An 8,177-nucleotide genomic window follows, 5' to 3' on the forward strand; every position below is an offset into this window, starting at 1 on the left:
AGAGTTGCATTTTGCATCAAACAAACCCCTCCATGGAATAGGTCTTATTACTGAGTCTGAACATCAAGTCAGGATGTTCTCTCCAAGTAGCAGAGTTTTTATTTTGTAAACCAAGGTGGTAGCTGATTTTGCCAGCAAGATCCAGTCTGATGAAAGGCAAGACTAGGCAATAAAACAAAGTTCTTCAAAATTAATAATGTTTATTTCAGAGTCACCATGGATTTATAAAAAATGAATAATGTTTAACAAATCTGCTGAATTATTCCAGCACTTTTATATTTTATTTAATGCAAGGTGTATGTTGGCCTTTATTGGAATAGCATTTGAGCACAAAATTAAGAAGATATTTTGGTCTAATGCATGTGGATTGAAGTAAGATTGAATCCAGAAAATGTGCAGAGGTCTAGTCTCTGTAGTGAAGGAGAATGTGGGGCACCAGTGTTATTGCGATGAGTGCAACCTAAAATCTTGAATGGTCTATCAGTACTGACTCAGCTATCGAACTATTGAAAATGATGAAGTATAAGAGGTCAGGATTAAATATAAGAAATGATAACATATAGTAAAAAGACAAAAGACAGGGCAATACATGGTTTTTGACAGGTTGTTCTACTTGTAAATATTTGTGCTTTAGGTGTCTTTTCATTCATTAATTAATATTTGTAAATATACCTTTGAAGGAGATAGAAAATATATAGAAAGATTGAGTTCTGATTATTTGTGAATATTACAAAGAACTTCAGTGTAATTATTGCTTCAGGAGGTGGATAAATCAATGTATAGATTACTCCAAAGATTTAAAATTGTTGTGTCTGCAGTATCATGACTTACTTATTATTTTATTGGTAGAAAAATATAAAGCTTTCTGTTCTGCACTCAATTTAGCGGGTGTTTGTGTTTTCTATTTCAGTTTTAATTATGTGACAGATTATGTTGTATTTTATATTGTATGTTTTAAAGGAGATAAATTGTAGCAGTTTTTTTAAGTGTAGGTCACATACAAACGCTTCAAAACATATCTCATTTTAAACACTGGAGCTCTGCTCAAGCCAGACTGGCTGGCTCCGAGTGCCTTTGCAAAAGCTTTGGGGAGTGCCTAGAGAAACTTTACAAATGGACTGTTGTTTTGGAAAGCAACAGATGAAAGAACTCGGAGGATTAGATCCAGAGCCGCAGGCTGAGTGCAGTTTGCTGTTCTAAGAGGGTCATGTGGTTTTGCAAGCAGAGGGAGCCGAACAGACTTTTCTCTGAGAGAGAGGGGGGGGGGGTGGATTCAGTTCTACAGTTCAGCAGCAGCAGCTGGGACTGGAACTGGACAAGCTTGTGGAAATACCCCATTTTGAAGATGGTTTGTGAGTTCTTAGTTCAGCCTAGTCAAAGCCCTCATGGTTCACGCAAGAGGAGAGGACTGGCTGTCTAATACTTCACTTGAAATAAGAGAAACAAAAAGGAACCCTGTGATGATTGAAAGAAAGAGGCTATCATCTGCAAAACCCTGATTTCTTCGGCAAGACACTGACATGGCTGATTGTGTTCAGTGAACAACAAATCTCTCTCTAAAAACCGACAAAAACCTTCCTGAGCGGTAACCATTTATCTTTCAAGCACCAAAGCCTGGTGAAGATTCATAAATGTTAAATTCTGTGCACCCTATAAGAATTGCCTGCAACCAGTGAACTTGGAGGAGTGAGAAGTAAGATTGGACTGTGAACCAAAGAACTTTTCTGAACGTTCATACACATTACATATACATGAGCTTAGAATTAGAAGGGGGTTAATAGTAATAAGATAAAATTTGATCCTGTTCTCATGTTTAAAGATAATTAAAAGCAACTTTTGTTTAAGTAACCATTTGTTGTGGTGAATTTCTGGTGTTGCTGGGTTTTGGGGTCCACTGGGCTCAATATGACCAGAATGAGGATCTCCAAAAAGTCCATTATTTCATGTTGATGCTGTCAATTTAAAAGCATTCTGCAGCTTAATTTTACCTAATAAAATCACAGTCATTCAGTTTTGAAATTCCCATTATTTTTATTTCCTTAACTTGGTTTTAATAATATGTAATCCAACTGCCAAAATGTTTGGCCTGGAAGTCAGCCTGAAGAAAACTGAGGTCCTCCATCAGCCAGCTCCCACCATGACTACCAGCCCCCCCACATCTCCATCGGGCACACAAAACTCAAAACGGTCAACCAGTTTACTTATCTCGGCTGCACCATTTCATCAGATGCAAGGATCGTCAACGAGGTAGACAACAGACTCGCCAAGGCAAATAGCGCCTTTGGAAGACTACACAAAAGAGTCTGGAAAAACAACCAACTGAAAAACCTCACAAAGATAAGCGTATACAGAGCCGTTCTCATACCCACACTCCTGTTCGGCTCCGAATCATGGGTCCTCTATCGGCATCACCTATGGCTCCTAGAACGCTTCCACCAGCGTTGTCTCTGCTCCATCCTCAACATTCATTGGAGCGACTTCATCCCTAACATCGAAGTACTCGAGATGGCAGAGGCCGACAGCATCGAATCCACGCTGCTGAAGATCCAACTACGCTGGGTAGATCACGTCTCCAGAATGGAAGACCATCGCCTTCCCAAGATCGTGTTATATGGCGAGCTCTCCACTGGCCACCGTGACAGAGGTGCACCAAAGAAGAGGTACAAGGACTGCCTAAAGAAATCTCTTGGTGCCTGCCACATTGACCACCGCCAGTGGGCTGATATCGCCTCAAACCGTGCATCTTGGCACCTCACAGTTTGGCGGGCAGCAACCTCCTTTGAAGAAGACCGCAGAGCCCACCTCACTGACAAAAGACAAAGGAGGAAAAACCCAACACCCAACCCCAACCAACCAATTTTCCCCTGCAACCGCTGCAACCGTGTCTGCCTGTCCCGCATCGGACTTGTCAGCCACAAACGAGCCTGCAGCTGACGTGGACATTTACCCTCTCCATAAATCTTCATCCGCGAAGCCAAGCCAAAGAAGGAAGAATAGTTCCAACATAATAAAACCCCAGAAAATTATTAAATTCACTAGAAAGTCACTAAACATACCTGATAATAAAGCTTGATGCATATATCCAAGCAACCATCTGTTAGTTTGAGATAGTTATTGGCAGCCTTCTTGAAACATAAATCACATCAGCGTTGGGCATTAAGTAGTCGACCATCTCCACCCTCAGTTTTCAATTCTTGATGATGCATTTTTTATGGTTGGAACGGTTGAAACAACCTGAAGTGGATTTGAATGATGTCAGGTCAGCCATGATAATGAATGTCAGAACAGGATCAATGAACCAAATTGTCTCTTCCTGCTTTTCCTCCTAAAGGACATAGATTTATGGCCTTTTGCAAATTTAGCCATGATCTTTCAGCAAGTTGCAACTGCCAAGTTCTGCTCTGTCCTCATCTGTTGAAAGTTTCCTCTGAGTATCAAATGCATGCATCTATTCTATATGCATTTTTCTACATCAGTGGAAATGGGAAACAAACATGTTCTTTTATTATCCCCCCTCAGACCCCTGCCCATTGGTTCATATAAACACTAATAAGAAAGCACAATATGGTAATTGGGTTTACATCCTTGTTTATTTTTTCTAGCAAAAACAACACTAAAATCTCAATTTAATTCTTGTATATCACAACATTGTAAAATAAATTTGATAGGAAAATAATAAAATTTAATGGAAAATAATAGATCAGGATTAGTCTCTCATGATTAAATTCCCGATGCAGATTTTGTGTTAGAAATCCTAAATTGTGAAATTTGCCATGCAACCAAGGTAAGAATTATTTTAAAAAGTTTCTACATAAGTAAACAGTACAAGTAGAACTAGATATTATCAGTAAAGAACTATGAATGATTTAGACATTGTCTAAAAGGCCCTAGACCATCAAAGGTGGAGCAAAGAACCTGGAAGATCGCTATGAAGCCAAAGCAAGTGAAATCGAGGAGACATTACAGACCCGGGGAGAGATGTCCAAGGATCTGAACACAAAAAATAAAAGGGAGGTAACAAATTAGGCTCTCCACATTAGATGGTTTGAGTAAGAGCAGAGACACCATGGTGAAAGTAAGGAACTTTTGTAGTATAGGGAATTCAGATCTGAAAACAACTCGTATTCAAACAACTTATTCACTGTGTATACTGACTTCAAAAATCAATGAACAAGAAAGGAGATGATGCATGATCAGTTACACAAACACTGAAGTTACTGGAACTGAAGGCTTTTATTAGCAAAAGATGGACAGCATCCTTTGTGTTGCCGGCTCTCCCTGACCTGGGTTCGAACTGGGGGCAGGCTTGTGGCATTGCAGCCTTTATGGGGGATAAAGGGGAGAAGTCACAAGCTGGCCAGTGAGATTGGGGTCAAACATAAAAGGTCATGTCATTTACATATTCAATAGTGGTTTCACATACACCCACTCTTTTTAAAAAGAAGTCCTCATAGGTTCAGTCTGCCCGGCGGCCTCCTTTGGCATTGTGACCACGTGTCCCTGTCCAGGGTCTCCGTCGGCTCTGCCTGCTCCATCTCGGTTAGCCCGGCTGGGGTTTTTGGTTGAATTGGGAGGGTGGAAGCTGCTGGATTGGCCAGGTAGGAAACTGAGGCCCTGGAGAACTGGGGGGGTGGGTGGGTGGGGTCCACATGCTTCTGCGCAAGTCAGGTCCCAGATGGATACTGTGTCCTCGCGTCCGTCCGGGAATGCCACATAGGCATACTGTTGGTTAGCACAGAGCAGCTGCACCCTCTTGACCAGAGGCTCGGACTTATGGGTCCTCGCGTGCTTGCAAAGTAGGACAAGCCCGGGGAATGTCAGCCAAGTGGGTAAGGTGGTTCCTGACGCTGATCTCCTGGGGAATGCATAGAGTCTCTTGTGAAGTGTCTTGTTCGTGGCCATACACAGGAGGGACCAGATAGCATGGAGGGATCTGGGAGGACTTCTTGCCAGTGGGGGACGGGGAGGCACTTGAATTTTAAGGCCAGTAGTACTGTCTTCCAGACTGTGACATTTTTCCACTCCACTCTTTGGGGTTATAGCTGGTAGTCTGGCTAGAGGCAATGCCTTGGACAGCAAATATTGATGCAGTTCATTGCTCATGAAGGACAAACCCCTATCGATGTGGACGTAGCAGGGATATCTGAAAATGGTGAACAGATTGTTCAGAGCTTTTATGACGGTGGCTGCAGTCATGACTGGGCAGGGGGTGGCAAAGCGGAACTGGGAGAACTCAATGATGGCATTGATGAAGAACACGTTGCAGTTCATGGAGGGTAGGGGTCCTTTGAAGTCCACACTCAGATGTTCAAAGGGGTGAATGGTCTTGATCAGGGGTGACCTGTTGGGCTGGTAGAAGCACGGTTTGCACTCTGCGCAGAATTGGCAATTTTTGGTCAGTGTCTTGATGTCCTCAATGGAGTTGATGAGATTACGAGCCTTGACAAAGTGAAAAAAACAGGTGATCCTGGGGTGGCAGAGGCCATTGTGCAATCGGTCCATCTATGCACTGGCACACTTCCCTCAAGAGAAAGGGAGTCAGGCAGCTCGTTGAGCTTTCCGGGCCATCACATTATGTTATAATTGCAGGTAGAGAGCTTGATTCTCCATCCCAGGATTTTGTCGATTTTGATTTTACCCCGCTGCTAGTTGTTCAACATGAAGGCGACTGCCTGTTGGTCTGTCAGCAGGGTAAAATGCTTACTAGTGAGGTAATACCTCTATTGCCGTACCACTTGAACTGGGCCTTTTTCTCGATGGAGGAGCGCCAGATCTCGAGGCCCTGGAGGGTGTGTGAAAAAATACCACAGGCCTGCCTGCCTGGTTAAGTGTGGCAGCCAGGGCAAAGTCGGACGCATCTCTCTCCACCTGGAATGGGATAGATTCATCCACTGAGTGCATCGTGGCCTTTGCGATGTTGGCTTTGATACAGTCGAATGCCTCGCAGGCCTCTGCTGACAGGGAGAAAATGGTGGCCCTGATGAGGAGACGGGCCTTCACCGCATAGCTGGGGACTCACTGGGCATAATAGGAGATGAACCCCAGGCACCTTTTCAGAGCCTTGAGGTAGTGGGGGAGTGAAAGTTCTAACAGTGGATGCATGTGGTCAGGGACGGGGCTGATGTCTCCATTCTCCACCACGCAGCAGAAGACAAACTTCCCCATGTAATACGCCAGGTTGAGGTGCTTCGCAGTGTGGAGGAATTTTTGGAGGTTCTCATCATGGTCACAAATCGAAGCGTTATCAAAGTATGAGAAAATGGCCCACAGTCCATGTTCATCGACTGTCCGATCGGTCTCCCTTTTGAAGGAACTCTCAGGAAGTGGTACAGTCGATCATCCACCTCAAAGTCAGTATACTGCTGGTCTTCGGGGTGGATGGGGTGCTGGTGATAAGCAGAGAAGGTCTATGGTCAAGAACACCCTGTATTGAGTGATCCGGTTCACCATGTCGGATATGCAGGGTAGGGTGTATGCTTCTAGCTTGGTGAACCTGTTGATGGTCTGGGTGCATCCGGTGTTTCTCCCCACTCTTCTTTACCACAACCTGCGGTCTCCAGAGGCTTGTATTCTTCTCTATCACCCCCTCAGCGAGGAGGCTTCTCACCTCGAACTTAATAAATGCCCTGTCCCTGGCACTATAACCCCAATAGCAGAGGTGCACAGAGCTTTGGCAGTACTAGGAGCTTAATGTCATGGTATATCGTGCCTTGGATAGTCAGTGTCACAGTACAACTGCGACAAACTTTTGCCGATTTGGATTTGGAGGCTAGGGAGACACTTTTCCTCTTGGACTGCACCCCAAAGAAAGTGCTGTTCAGTGTTCAAGTGAATGAAGCTCACCATGCTTCCACAGTCGAATAGGCAGGCAGTGGGCCGGCTGTTTACCTGGATGTTCATCATGGCTCTGGAGAGTTGGTGTGGTCTGCATTGATCCAGGGTAACTGATGCCAGTGTCAGCTCATTTTCTGAGGAGTTCCATTGGCTGCCGGTGGTCTGGTAAGATGGCAGCCTCCAAGGCACGTATGCGGCCCAGTCATCATTTGCCAGAAGGGAAGAGGGAGAAGATGGAAGTGACGTCATCGCGATCGGTGATCACCGCAGCATGGACACATGGGCGTTTCAGGTCCTCAGATGTGTCAGTGAAAGTGAACGCATCAAAGATGGTGCCCCCGTTTGCATGCAGCGGTGCTGGGCTTTGGGGTGGGGGGGTGGTTTGCTTAGACTTATAGACCTTCACAAAGTGTCCCTTTTTCTCACATTTGGAGAAGACGGATTCCTTGGCAGGGCAGTGTTTCCTCGGATGCTTGATCTGCTGGCAGAAATGGCACTTCAGGTGGTCGCTAACTGCTGCGAAGGTCAGTTTGGGGTGGGAGGGGGTTTGCAATGCCACCTCCAAAGATGGCAGCGCCTGTGTCCCCCACGAGGCAGCTGTTTGTTTGCTGGAGAACAATTCCACGCTGCATTTACTCTATTTATACCCCTCATTATTTTTAGATACCTTTATGAAATTTCTCCTCATTCTTCTACGTTCTAGGGAATAAAGTCCTAACCTGTTTAACCTTTCCTTGTAATTCAGCTCCTCAAATTCTGGAAACACCCTAGTAAACTTCTCTGCACTCTTTAAATCTTATTGATATTTTTTTCTGTAGTCAGGTGACCAAAACTGCACACAATACTTTAAATTTGGTCTCATACAACTTTACCAATTCCTATATTCAATACTTTTATTAATGAAGGCCACTGTGCCAACAGGTCTTTTTTAGATCTAATCCATCTGTGTCACCACTTTTGGGGAATGGTGTATCTGTATCCCAGATCTTGTGTTCTACCGCACTGCTCAGTGGCCTAACATTTACTGTGTATGTTCTATCATGGTTTGTACTTCTAAAATGCAACTCTTCCATTTTTCAGTTCATTTTTCTAGCTGGTCCAGATTCCTCATAAGATTTGAAAGCCTTCCTCACTGTCCACTCCACCTCCAAACTTGTATTATCTGCAAACATGCTGATCCAATTTACTACATTATCATCCAGATCATTGATATGGAGGACAAACAATAATGGTCCCAGCATTGATACCTGAGGCACACCACTGGTCAAAGGCAATCATCCATTACCACTTTCTGGCTTCTTCCATAAAGCCAATGTCAAATCCAGATTAATTCCTTATTTATT

The sequence above is a fragment of the Narcine bancroftii genome, chromosome 6, assembly GCF_036971445.1.
Source record: "Narcine bancroftii isolate sNarBan1 chromosome 6, sNarBan1.hap1, whole genome shotgun sequence".
Classification (NCBI taxonomy): domain Eukaryota; kingdom Metazoa; phylum Chordata; class Chondrichthyes; order Torpediniformes; family Narcinidae; genus Narcine; species Narcine bancroftii.